The sequence below is a fragment of the Ambystoma mexicanum genome, chromosome 7q (assembly GCF_040938575.1).
Source record: "Ambystoma mexicanum isolate Mex_15411 chromosome 7q, UKY_AmexF1_1, whole genome shotgun sequence".
NCBI classification, from domain to species: domain Eukaryota; kingdom Metazoa; phylum Chordata; class Amphibia; order Caudata; family Ambystomatidae; genus Ambystoma; species Ambystoma mexicanum.
This window is the reverse complement of record NC_090941.1, coordinates 28536639-28551248: the sequence shown is the minus strand read 5'-3', so window position 1 is coordinate 28551248 and position 14610 is coordinate 28536639.

Sequence of the window (14610 nt, the reverse complement as noted above, 5' to 3'; positions counted from 1 at the left end):
GGCACCAGCCGGAGGGTAGAAGGACCCTGGATTGGGAGTGTCTTCCATGTGGCAGCGTTTGGGCCAGTAAATAGATGCGGAGTGTCGGCGGGTGGAAGAGGAACGGCTCACTATGGTCAGGGTGGAGAAGTCCATGCGCAAGGCGCTGAGGCGGGCTGAGTGCCTTGAGGAAATTCGCAGGGAGTTGGAGGTGGACATGGCATTATCCCTGTGAGACCTCGGGGCCAGGAAACAGGCCCGCCTCCAGGACGTTGAACAGGAGTTCGATGATGCCCTGGCCCGGGAAATCAACAAGTGAGCCATAGGGCTTGCCCGCCGCCATTGTATATAGTTCATTAGTGTTAGGTTTCCTTTCTATTTTTCTTTCATTTGGGGCACATGGACTATGCCCCACCTTTTTGTATATAGTTATTTATTAGGTAGGGTTTGTTGTAGGTTTCCTTTGGAATGTTGTGCTCATGGACCCTGGATTTGTACATTGTATATAGTTCAAGACTGGATTTGACTTAATTGATTTTTTTTTCCCATGGAGCAATGGTTTTATTTATTTTTTTCCTTTGGATTTGGTTTGATGGACGAACCCTTTGGAGCCATTTTCATTTGGATTTATTTGGACTCAGTATTCATATATTTTTCATTCATTTTGGACATCCAGCCTTTTGTTTATTATTTTTTGTCTTGTGTGATTTTCTTTCATTCCGTTGATTTTGTATTTAATACATTTTGATTTCATACTTCATTTGCGTGGTATTCTCTCATTGGTTTTGTGCATGTCACGATGTGGGTTTTCTCATTCACTTGCCCCCATTGTGTTTGTCTGACGGACATGTATTGATGTACATCCTTGTCATTTGGGATCTATCATGACATGGGGATTTCAATGTGGAGTGGATGGAGTACTTTGTTGCGTGTTTGGACTGGGGTGGTGTGGGGTGGGATTTGGGTGGCCATAAGGGCCATGAGTGTGGATTGTGATGACGTGTTGGGAGGAGGACATGAGTCGGGGCCTGCTGGCTGGTGCCCATCATTAGGGGTCGGTGGGGTGCAGGGGGACATGAGTAGGGGCCTGCTGACAGGTGCCCGTCACTGGGGGTGGGTGGGGGTGTAGGGGGACATGAGTCGGGGCTCACAAGTGTGCTCACAAGTGCATGGTGCCATGTGGGCTGCCTGCAGGGCATGGGGAGCGTTGTAGGGTAGTCCCCTGTGGTGTGGGCTGCCTGCAGGGCATGGGGAGGGGGGAAACCGCACTCCCAGGAGGGCCCACGGTGCCAATCGCGTGTGAAACTCCCCACGTACCCCCAAATACACGTACCCCGCTCTCGCATGGAGTATCGCATGTGAAACATCCCACACACCCCTGAAATACACGTACCCTGCTTGCACAAGCCCTATCGCGTGTGAAACTCCCTGCATACTCCCCAAATACACGTACCCTGCTCGCACAGGCCCTATCACATGTGAAACTCCCCATGTACCCTCCAAATACACGTATCCCGCTCGCACAGGGCCTATCGTGTGTGAAACTCCCCGCATACCCCCCAAATACACGTACCCTGCTCGCACAGGGCCTATTGCGTGTGAAACTTCCCGCGCACCCCCGAAATTCGCGCAGGCTGCCCATCCACCCTCCCCATAGCCCACAGGCAGCCCATCCACCCTGGCCATGCCCCACAGGCAGCCCACACCACAGGGGGGAATTTTTCCAGGCATTTTTGCTGGCGCAAGCGGGGTACATGTATTCCGAGGGGTGCGTGGGGAGTTTTACACGCGTTTTCGCTGGCACGAGCGGTACGTGTATTCTGGGGTGTGCACGGGGAGTTTTACATGCGTTTTTGTGGTTGGGGGGCTGTATGCTGGTCTACTGGCCTTTGCGCCAGGTACTGGATTTGTGTGATTTCTTTGATGCACAGGGCGGGGTTGGGGGTGTAAATGGCGCTGCTTCAGGGTCGCTGTACCACTCTGCGCCAGGGCTGCTTATGGATGTTTTAATCCATGAATATGCTGACTGCCGCACGCGCACTCTGTGTGCCAGCCATGTGCGCCTCTTGTGCACCGATTTCTATGAATTACCCCCTTAATAGATACAATTACACAAGATATGATAGCATGGGCATGAATAAACAGGCTACAATAGAGTGGGCCTCATCACGACTTTGGCGGTAACCCTTAAATCCGGCGGTCGCGCTATGACCGCCGGATTTAACCGCGGTTATCTCTTGCATCGAGAGGAAAACAAGACAGCGGTTTCATTTCTAAAAACACCTGATTTTGGGTAAATCTCTGTGCTATAGCTATCTATTTTTGAGAAGGGGCACCCCCTTCTCTGTCAAATATTGCGATAACTACTGCACATAATAACCCCAAACCATGCATGGATAGCGAGGCAACGCTTCGTGCCCAAGTTGTTTCAGATCTGGTCCAAATCCATCCAGCGGTTTGGGCTGTGCACTTCGATAAAAATGTACCTTGTTTATCTATGGGAAAATGAATGGGAAGTATGCTGCACTTTTTCAATGAATCTTTCCCAAACTTTGCAGTCTAATGGACCCTTGAGTGCCTAATCACTTTTGAAATGTTTGTCAAATCTGTAACTCGAATCATAAATTATTAACAATAGAATTTTGAGAGTTTCCTGTGGGAGTCCGACTCACCTTAGCTATAGGGGAGTGACCGCCGCCCTATAGTATTTAACCACAGGAATGGCTCCTTTAAGATGAGGTAAATATATCATATCATAAAAACATTCTTTTATGCTAAAAACTTGTCACAAGTGACGTCATACTACGTGTCAAATAAGAAAACCTACTAGGGGCTGTGGTTGGTCTACGGGGAACATATACATATACGGTCGATGGGATACAGGGACGTGATTGGGTCTCTAAAATGAGGTGGACAACTAAGCCCACCCCAAGTGCAAGTCATCTTCCCTGTCAGACTAATACATGACATACTATTGGCTTCTCAAACTAAAGGGCTCCTTAACACGTGGCCCTCTATAATTGGTTGGCATGCTTGTACCCTTCTGGAATATTCCACTTGCTAGCCGCACGCAAGCTAATACCCCAGGTGCTGGGGGTTTAGCCTGGTCAAGCCTCCACACCCAATTAGCCCAACATCCATCATCACTCCAGCAGTCTGCCATTCAATTAGTTCTTTTGAACTCAGACTTGCAGAGGCTCACTGTGCCTGAGAATAAAAGGAAGTGTGGCATGGCCTTATCGTCAGGTCTCGGTGTAGCTTGCCACAAAGTCTATTTTTATCTGACCATGTGACTGGAGACCACGTTTTTGAGCTCATCGTTGTATTTAATATTAAATGAAGACATCTTGGCACCCTCAGTGGTTTTCATTTTATCTCAAACAAGAGCTCAGCTTGCTTCTCACGTTATTGTATCCTCCTGAGTAGGTAACTAGGCTATCGGCAGCCCCAACTCTTGACACTGGGCCAGGCAAGACTTTCTCAAACCTTCCTTTGCCGTCAGCCATTCTTATTCTGCTGCGCCACTTTTCCAGCCCTTTCCTTTCCAATGAGATCCTTTAAGTTATTTTCAGGGTATGTGTTTGTAATTTCACCAGATGATATTTGAATCTGAAATGTACTGATGGTTTCATTTGTTGGTCATTTTGTATAAACATTGAGCACCCTGCCTTGATACATAGTACAATTTGAATATAACCTACAATCATTGAGAAATTCATTGCATTTTTGAGGGGAGTGTGTTAGTCAAGGTGTCTTTGGCCCTGTTCACATTGTCTTATTGAATGCTCAAATCACCTGGTACAACAGGGGCGTAACCTGGACCCTGTGTGAATAGTACTCATCTTCTGTTTTGCTACAAACTAAAATATCATACACATACTGCAGCACAACACTTGGCAAATCAATGTTGCTTAGGTCCATCTGTAGGACCCTAATAAAGATCGACAGAGATTTACAAAACCCTTGGGGCAAAAAAGTACTCTTCAGCTTAGTCTGATTAAATGTAAATGACATAAGGTCTTGAGAATCCTTATGCAACAGGATTGAGAAACACGCATTTTTCAAGTCAATCACTGTGAAATATTGTGTCTCTGTGGGGTGGGAGGATAGCTCAGGGGCAATGTGCTCACCTTGAAATCAAGATGACACAGAGCACCACAGGTTAGAAACCTCTGGGTATTAAGTGTGTTATAAATAACCTATCATATCATATACTACACAGAATCATTGCAGGATTTGCAACTAGAGGAAACTCTGCCTCTACAATCTGCTTAAATGGTCTCATGTCCTGAATTAAATGCCATGACTCCCCCTTTCTATTTTCTCATTGGGTACACAGCAGTAGTACACAGTGACTTTGACATCAGCAAGATGCCCTGTTCGATCATAACTGATGGGCCTCATCACGAGTTTGGCGGTAACCCTTAAATCCGGCGGTAGCGCTATTACCGCTGGATTTAAGGGTCCACCAAATCAGGGCTTCGGCAGATTTCTCCCCAGCTCTGAGGGCGAAATTTCCCCATTGAGCCCAATGGGGAATGGGGCATTCCCGAATGGGCTCAATGGGGAATGGGGACTTCCAATACCGCCAAACCCGTGATTCTGCGCTAATAGCGGTAGTTGGGCAGACGAGTTACCGCCCAACTCGTGATGAGGCCCATATTAAAAATACCCTCATCTGCCTCTCAAGACATTGGGTACTGCCTTGCTCGAGGTAAAATTGCTCCTGGTTTCAGCTTAATCTTAACTTCTCCCACCCCCCTCAATAGGCCTATGTCAAAAGGGCCTGTAGTCCATAAAGAGGTTGGCACTTTTTCCATGTCCTCATCAAAACATGCGGGGCGCTGCCGCACTATCACCATTCGCTGTCTGATTTCCCGTTTCTCAATTCTGATCCAATATGTAATACTCATCTCAAATATTAATTCATGGTCTGACGGATCATCCTTAAACATATCTTCATCTGTGACATCGGTCAATCTATACCCTTCCCCAATTGCAATTACTGTTTTTCAAGGCCTGCCCTTGTCATCAAATCCTTCGAGCATGGCCAATTCTCCTCGTACTATGGCTGCATGCAGCTGTAAGGGAAAAATCTGCCCCCCCCCCTTCGTCCATGGGTATCTGTGGCCTGAACAAAAATTCATCAGATATCCCCAGAATCTTTCCCACTAAGCCGGGTAACCACGTTAACAAAATGCATACCCCATAAAGAATGACTTCTGGCTCTAATGGCTTTCCTCGCAGAGCTATCTGCTCTGTAAACACCATGATAAACTTGCCCACATTTAAATTGTGTATCCTTGGCGTGAAACACACTATGCCTTCATCAGTCAAAGAAATTGTCATATTTAGCTTTGTCGTTAAGTCTCGACCCACAATATTAACTGGCGTCTGCCTTAAATACAATAAAGGCAGAGACAGATCACATTCTCCTATAGAGACTGGTAACTCATCAGTAAAAGGAACTCTACTTGTAGCTCAATAGAAGCCTTGCACATTCATGGCATTTCTTGATAACGAAAATGTTCCCTCTCGTATACATGAGCGAGTAGCCCCAGTGTCTACTAAAAAAAAAAAAAGGTTTGCATCCTATGGTAACATCAACCCTTGGTTCCTCTTGAGGATTCGGTGTCACTGATAGTACTGAACACATCAAGTCACCCTGTGAGCTGTCCTATTGTGGATACATGCTTATTCCTGTGCCTGTAAAAGGACGTCCTCCTGCGATGGTGAAAACCCCTACTCTAGGAGTCAATAACTGTCCCGTGTTTGCACTCCGCTGTATCTGCATGGGTGTGTGCTGTGACTGCCCTTGTAGCGGATTCAATTGTGCTTTCTGTGGTTGCAAAGCCTGTTGTATTTGCAGCGCTTGTGCATGATACACTGTTTGATCTTAGGCAAACCTGTCCCTACTTTGTGAGCCATATGCTGGAGGATAAGCTGTCCGCCCTCTTGAGAATTGCCCATTCTGTACATACCCTTGCCTCCCGCATGTTAGCGTGATGTGCCCTGTCATGCCACATGTCCAACATATAGGAGGGAGTATTCTCATTTGCCCTCCTTGCATATTTTTATTGTCATTCTGCATATTCTGAAACCCACCTTGGTTATTCTGAAAGCCACCCTGATTGTTCTGGAAACCACCTCTTCCTCTGAAACCCGTTTCTCTGCCTCTCGGCACAAACCCATTCCCTCTCGATCCGATTGGCATTGATTATTCGCATGTGGCATACCCACTGCTTGCTATATTTCCAGCACTTTCATGCATTTTAGTACTGCACCTTCTATGGCATAATTAGACAATTTCTTCTGAACTAACTTAGCCTCATCAATCTTTCTAGCATCCCCCTTCTTATCATTTTTCTCTTGCAGCAATCAGCAATGATGCCTGATAGTCAACTGTATCTCAGCCCATGGCTTCGCCTTCATTCCCACTAGTTTCTTGAGCTGTCTCTGTACCTCTTCTGGCAAACCCTGACTCAAAATGTAGTAAAATAGTGGCGCTGATTTCCCCGATTGCTCTCGAGTTTCCAAGGTCCACCGTTCCTGAAAATTTAGAATGTAAGCAAGCGGATCCTCGTCATCCTACATCTTACATGCCATAATTGCACACATATCTGACGTATCAGGATACTGTACCCTGAGCACTTTCCAAACAGCCACCCTGCAATTATTAAATGGTGCTCCATCATGAGCTGTGTTCTGTGCTGTGACACTCGAATATTCTGCTCTCATCCAAATGCTGTCTGCTCTTTCCCCAAGAATGGGTGGTAGGAGATACTTAATGTCCCCTATAGTTAATGTATTTCCTCCTGTCATCTTTTCTAGCTCATAAGTCCATTTTACTGCACCTGCCATTAAACTAGGGAGTTTACATCTTAAATTATCCTTGTCCATCTGGGGCTAAAGGATATACTTCAGTCTGGCCCCTCCTTTCTCCAATAAGGGGAATTGTGTGAACCCAAATCCAAAATGGGCTCCCATTGTCCGCCTATCTATAGTGGGAACAATGGTTCCTGATTGCCTTCTACGTGGTAATGAACTCAGTCTGCTCACATATGGTGGTGATTCCCCCCCATCTTTATGCGATTGCTCTTTAGGTCGCTCTGGGTACGCCATGGGGTCTGGCATCCTATCTTGAGGTTGGTCTAAATCCGACCATCTCACTTCCTTGTCCATCTGCTAACATCCCTCTGGATCGCATGCACTCTCTTCCTCTTCCTCTCGGAAGGTTTCTCTGTCTTCATCTGACATATCTGGTCCCCAAATAGTGTGGCTTTCATCTTTCTCATCACTGTTTAAAGTCAGACTGTCTAAAGACAAGTCTCTATGGTCAATACTAAACAGGCTTTATTCTTTGCCTCCTGACTGAACACATATGGATCGATCTTCTTTTCCCTTCTTCTCGATTCACTTTTTGTCCTCATCTCCTGATAAACTTTATCGATCCTATCGCTGATGCTTCATATCTTAAAACTCTCATCTAGATGTACTCTAGACGGTCCTGGCATTACTCCTTGTGACGGGAGAAACTCGTCTATGTCGCGCCATGATATTACTGGACACGGTTCCATCAGCTCTTTCTGAAAACGATCAATGTTGCATGCCCTCTGTCTCCTTTTTCGCTCCACGTGTTTGTCTAATTCCCTACGCTTCTTCTATTCCCATCTAATTCTATCCTTTTCTCTTCCCTTCTTTCGTTTGCTCTATGCACTTCTTTGTCTCTTCTTCTTTGCATTCTTTTATCTCGTAATTCCTGTTCTTCTTCCTCTTCTCTCTTCTTTTCTCGCCTGTTCTTCGATTGCTCTATGTTTTTTGTCATACTTTCTCTGTTCTTCTGCCCTTTCTTCTTTTCTTAGTTGCTCCTCCTGATACATCTGCTCTTGCCTTTGTCTATTCTTCCTTTTATGCTCATCCTCTTTCAATCATTTCTCTCGTTCCCTGTCTTTTTTATCCTATTCATCTTCATCTTTCCCTTACCTCACTTCCTCGATATTTTCCCCAACAGGCTTGAGCAATATCTGTCCACCCATCCATTTGTTCTGTACAAGCCTAACCTCGTCAGCTTTATCCTTTTCTCCTTTCCATCTCTTAATCTCCTATTCTATTTCTAAAGATACATTAGGTCGTTTGCTCTTCTCTTCTTTGTCTTGTAGGACCTTAAAGGTCTCCTCCTTTCCTTTAGCTCTTTCTGTTTCTGGGCTCTCATCAGTGCTATAAGCAGGTGGTTCATGTATCGGATTACTATATCCTGTCCCCACTTTTAGTTTCCTTAATAGATATAATCCATCATATTTTCTACTATCGCCATTTACTTCAGGCGTGGTAGGGGGAGCAGAAGGCTCGACACCTTCCTTCCTGTACTGATTAAGCATCCAATCCTCAGGAGGCAGATCTTCTCGTTGCTCCTGGTACATCTTCCAAAGCTCGAAGCTAGCTAACCTCTTTTCCAATTTCTTACCTGTGTATGCAGCGTGCACGTATGTAGTCATGTGTTGCAAAACCGCTTTTGACAGCGATCCCCCTTGTGACCATGGCATGAACTTTTTCTCTGCGGTACCCTTAATCCATTCTGCACTATACTGTTTAAGGTGGTGTACGTGTTTTGGCAGTTGGTTGCACAGATGCATCAGTGGAGTAACATCCCCCATTGTGACGAGTCTTAATTGACTGTCAATACTTACCGTTGCTTTACACAAAATACGTTTCAGAAAAATAACAAATGTGAGCGCGCACCAACAGTCACTGCTCAAAGCCTCTACTTCACAACTTACTCCAATCTACCTTTTTCAGCCGTTGCAGACAATGACTAAACAGATAGATACTACCTTTTGATCTCTACTCAACACAAACTATCCTTGTCACTCTACGACACGTCACTTTTTTCAGTACATAAAGTACACAAACGAGTCGACTTCGACATGTACTTCCTCAGCGCTCTTCGCTGCTATTACTTGCCCCTAAACTACTCCAATGGGAGTTTGAGTTATTCCTTCTCACCAACTTTGTCCGTGTGCCACCTAAGTACCCACTTTGGGTTTTGGAATAACTCCTTCTAGACGCTCCTTGAGCATAGGACTCTGGGCTTACCTAGATGCTCCTCGTCTTGTTGCTCCTCATAATATATTTACTCAATCAACCCCCGTTACTTTTCAGTATTACCAAAATAACCTGTTCCCACATTTTTTGCCATTCGCCTCAATACACTCATCATTCACCTTTTGGCTTCTGACGCTCGGGATATCGCCTCCTGCAAACGCCCACCTTCGCCTTCGGTCCGCTCGGCGGCTGTAGAAAGTAGGAAGGATTTCGTGAAAGAGGGGCCTGTCCCACCTGTATCTTCTTTACTTGCAAATATTCTATATCGGCCGCTCTCCACATTAAGCCTTGCGATCCTCCAGCTAAATGGCAGAGGACGTCTGATGTTCCGTAATCTCTAAAAGTCTACTGGGTCAATGCATGTTTCAGCAACCATTATCTCTCTGCTACCAAGTGAACGTGGGGAACATGTCCTTTAAGATGAGGTAACAGTATCTGAGATGCATGGGGTGCATATCTTACTCATACCTAAATAATCAGACCGACTCAGGAAGTTGGCAAAAGTCAGAGTACAACGGACATCAACGGACACTGCACAGCTTGCTCAACGAGTTCTCGAAAACATATCATAAAACACATTATTTTACACTAAACATTCGTTATAAGTGACATCATACTACGTGGCAAATAAGAATACCTACTAGGGGTTGTGGTTGGTCTATGGGGAACATCTACATATACTTGCTATGGGATACTGGGACATTATTGGGTCTCTAAGATCAGGTGGACAGCTAAGCCCACCACAAGTGCAAGTCATCTTCCCTGTCAGATTAACACACAACATACTATTGGCTTCTAAAACTATAGGGCTCCCTAATATTTTGCCCTCTATAATTGGTTGACATGCTTGTACCCTTCTGGAATATTCCACTTGCTAGCAACACACAAGCTGGTAACTCAGGTGCTGGGGGTTTGGCCTGGTCATGCCTCCCCACCCAATTAGCCCAACATCCATCATCACTCCTGCGGTGCACCATTCAATTAGTTCTTTTGAACTCTTCCTGGCAGAGGCTTACTAAGCCTGAGAATAAAAGAGAGTGTGGCAAAGCCTTATCTTCTGGTCTCAGTGTAGCTCGCCCCAAAGTCTATTTTCATCTGATCATGTGACTGGAGACCACATTTTTTAGCTCTTTGTTGTATTTAATACTATTAAATGAAGACATCTTAGCATCCTCAGTGGTTTTCATTCTACCTCAAACAGGAGCTCAGTTTGCTTCTCACGTTGTCGTATCCTCTTGAGTAGATAACAAGGCTCTCAGCAGCCCTGACTCTTGACACTGGGCCAGGCAAGCCTTTCTCGAATCTTCCTTCTCTGTCAGCCATTCTTAATCTGCTGTGCCACAGTTCCACAGTTACAGCCCTTTCCATTCACGAGGTCCAAGTTTGCTAAAATGTGAACATCCAGATTCTATACATTCCTATATATATATATGTATACATTGGCGCATCGCCTGCAATCTATTCACTACATAGGCATTCTCATGATTACTTCATCTACTTGCGTTACTACGTCTGTACATTTGTAAAAAAGTTTTGCATTTTCTTCAGTGCTTCTTCGCACGTGCAATCTTCATTTCACTCCCAAAATGTTACTTATATTGCTACTTTGTCATCAGATTATATAAGGTCTATATTCTTTCTTCATTGGCATCTCTTCTAGGTGAGTCACTTCTAGTTCATGTGGCATCACCAATCCTCTCTTTCATTCATTTTCAAACTTCTTCCAGAATTTCCTTTAGGAAACCATCCTTTCTCTGGGGTACATGTAAGGTTTTCTCAATGGATACCTTGTTTCAATAGCTTTTCGCGATATAGGCACCATTATTGGCTTTGCACATGCCGCAATTTCCGGTTGCCAACACATGGGCAGAAGAGGGGTGGAACTTCCTGTACAGGTACTTGGCTCCTCCTCTACAATATATCTTAGTTTCCATCTGATTTTTCATTCTTCCTTTTTATTCTTCAATAATAATAATAATAATAATAATAATAATAATAATAATAATAATAATAATAATAATAATAATAATAATAATTTCGCATTTATATAGCGCTACGAACCCTCAGGTATCTGAGCGCTGCCTATTATTACCCACGGTGTGTGATGCTCATTTATCAACCTCTGATGGATGAAAGGCTGAGTTTGGCCCTGCCGGGATTAGAACCTGTGTTAGCAAGCTTGGCACGGATGTCAAAGCGAGTGCTCTACTAGCAGTGCCACTTGACCGGCTTCAGATGGTTCCTCTGCTCGACTTTCATTTAAATCAGTCGTAAAGCGTGTCTGCGATGACAGCTTTTCAACTGATTGATGCAGACCCATTTTTCTTCTGTCTGTTCTCCTTTTGGGATGCAGATCTTGTAAGCAACAGATGATATGGTATCTACAATTTCAAAGGCACCACACCAAGATGGCAGACATGTCCACTGCTAGGCCTGATCCCTTTGAAAAATGTATAGTTAACTTTGTCATGTACTTCATACTCTTTCAAGGTGGTCTTCAGATTATAACAGGTCTTCATTCCTTCAGCCAACCTTTCTAAATTGTGCCAAGCATAAGCAAAAGTGTGTTGGGTGTGCTTCCTTAAATGTGCAATGTACTCATGAGTAGTGGACACATTTATCAGTGTCTGCTCATAGGTTCTGTGGAGCAAATGCTGAGGTAACACCCTTTTTCATTGGGTCATGAGCTCAAATGGAGAAATGTTTGTTGCAGAAAATGGTGTAGACCTAATATACATCAGGACAAGCAGTAATCTGATGTACCTGCTGGGCCCAGAGTCTGCCACAAAATTCTTTAAGATACTCACAATTGTGCTGTTGTATCTCCCAAATCTTTGCAATCACCTTACTGTTAAAATGCCTTCCTTAGCTGACTCGATCCTTTGTGGTTGGCCAAAAAAGAGAAGATGTGGTTGATCATTTGTGCATCAGCTGCCTTCGCCTTGAAATTCATGGCTGGAAGACACTCAACCCACTTTGTGAACAAACAGGTCACAGTAAACATGTACTTGTTTCCTCTGGAGGAGCGAATCACTGGACTGATGAAATCAACTTGCATATCTGACCAAGACAGTGTCATTCCACTTTTTTGTAGGGGAGCTCTGTGTGAGAAAACTGGATTGAAAATGAGCACACACAGGACTTCCCTTTAGGTATGTGATGAAGTCCTGGCCCATGTGTGGCCAGTAAGCATCCTCGCCCAAGATTTCTAATGTCGTGTACAACCCCCTATGACCTATGACCTGCAGTGGCCACGTCATGGGTGGGGTTCAACATTAGGCTTTGTAGTGAGGAAGGTACCACCCACTGGTCACAGCGACATATGGCTCTCCTTTCCAACAAACTGTATTGGATCCGGAACATCTTGGAAAACTTCATCAACAACCAGAGATATGCTTTCCGGTATAATCCGACTGTTAGAGGAAAGCTCATAGGGTCTTTAATGTGTCAATAACATTTCCCAATGATCGGATTCTGTTTCTGTCCAGTGATTGAATCTGCATCTGGGGGACCTTTACTCCACCGGACATTCGAGAGTTCACTATTCGCATGAGTTTGTGACCTGGTGACAGCAGCAACTTGGATTTCCCCTGGCAGGGATTCCAGTTCTATAAATCCTCCTGCGGGGCTCCGGTTTTGGCAAGCCGGTCAGCCAGGGCATTCCCAGTCTTATGTGGCCCCCCTATTTTGTAATGACCTCTTATCTTTTTCCAATATATGGTCATCTCAATTGACTGGATCAGTTGACATGCTTTAAGGGTTTATTGTTCCAGTTAATCAGGTGCTCCATGAATCCATTCCTGACAATCAGAGTCAGTAATTATGACCAATTCATTGAATTGGTGGTGCACTGCAGTGAGGATGGCTTGATGAACGGCCATCAACTCTGCAAACTGACTACTTCAGGGTCACATTTTAGAACCAGCAGAGGGTTCTGGGGTATCATTCACGAGAAATCCCAATGCCAGTCACACGCTATTTTTACCCATTTTTATCAACATGATAGGCACACACATCCACATAAACTGTGGGTATACCCTGACACGTGTCTTCTTCATTGACCTTGTGTCATGAAGTTAAGCACGCCTCCATATTGTTGTTGTTCATTAGACTTTCGTTCTAGAGACTGTTTTCTTGAGCACACTCATGTAAGTCCACCAAGCCTTGCGCTAGCGGACTCTTCTTGTTTTGGTCATATCTGACCTCCACAGGGAAGCCTTGCATGGACAGAATCCAGTAAGTCGAATTACTGACGTTCCCCACCTGGATTCTGTCACTTTGGAGACATTGAAAGGGTTGGTGAGGAGTCTTGATAATGATGTGCTCCCTCTGGATGGATGGCCGGTCATTTTTAACACCCACCCCATTTTCAAAAAGAAAATTATATCGTGCCTCCTATTGCCATAAATATATGTATATTGGCCTACGCCAAGCTGCTCGAAAGTCACTTGTGAAAGAATCCGTGTTGCAAGGTCCTGACCTTAAAATCAATGTAAGCCACCATTTTAGGTTCATCCGCCATTTTTAGGATTCGCTTTGTAAAAGTCACCCTGTGAGTTAAAATGGTGGACGATGTCATTCCAAAATACAACATGGCCGCCTTGACCTCTGTACATAGCTAATATGTAACTTGCCTGCAGGCCACTTGTTGAGGTCGTGAACTGAGACCTTGTCCTTCGTCGACTTGTGATGTAAGGGATTACTCGTGCAAAGAAACTAAGCCACGAGTATACTATAAAAACAATGTATTCAAATACTGAACATTGAACACTTGTTTAACCGTATTGCATTAATGTTTAAGAAGACTAGCATGGAAAATCCCAGATCACACAGTTATTGCATAGGCTTGTTGATACATGTATTAAAGGCAAACCAGTTATATGCGGTTGTTCGAGACTTGGCACGAACCCTAGATCGGTGATGTATTAAGTGGAATATTAACCCGAAGTGGGGCTGGACATCGTGCCCACCAAGTGTATAAAAAGCAAATACATTCTAATGTACAGCGTCTCTCACTGAACACATTGAACCATGCTGGAGTTCGTTGTGTTGTACTGAAGGCCGATAGCTATCCGATTTTGCTCTGTTTTTGTAACTGGATTCAGTATAAAATAAAGTACTTTGTATGTTCCTTTGTAACCCGTGTTCGGTGTATTTACTTTTGGGGTCCTTAGCCTCGATATTTTGATTTTGTTTTCACACCATGGCGAGGAGTGCCTTGTTGCAGTCATTGAATTTTCCCTCCACAGAAGACAAAGTCTTGCTCTCATACGAGTTGACCTTGTTAACCTTGTCATGCTTTTGATGCAACAACAAAATTAGTCAATTATCTGAGAACCCTGTCTCCAAGAAGAACGCCTTGTTCTTTATGGGGTAAGCCAAACAAGGACCATGGAAAAGGCTTCTTTTCAGTTGTTTTACTGCCTCGGTTTGTTCCGGACACCACTCCCACTTGACTTCGGCCTTTACTAACAGGACAAAGGGTTGAGTGACCTCTGCACAGTCGTCAATGAACTTCTGACTAGAATT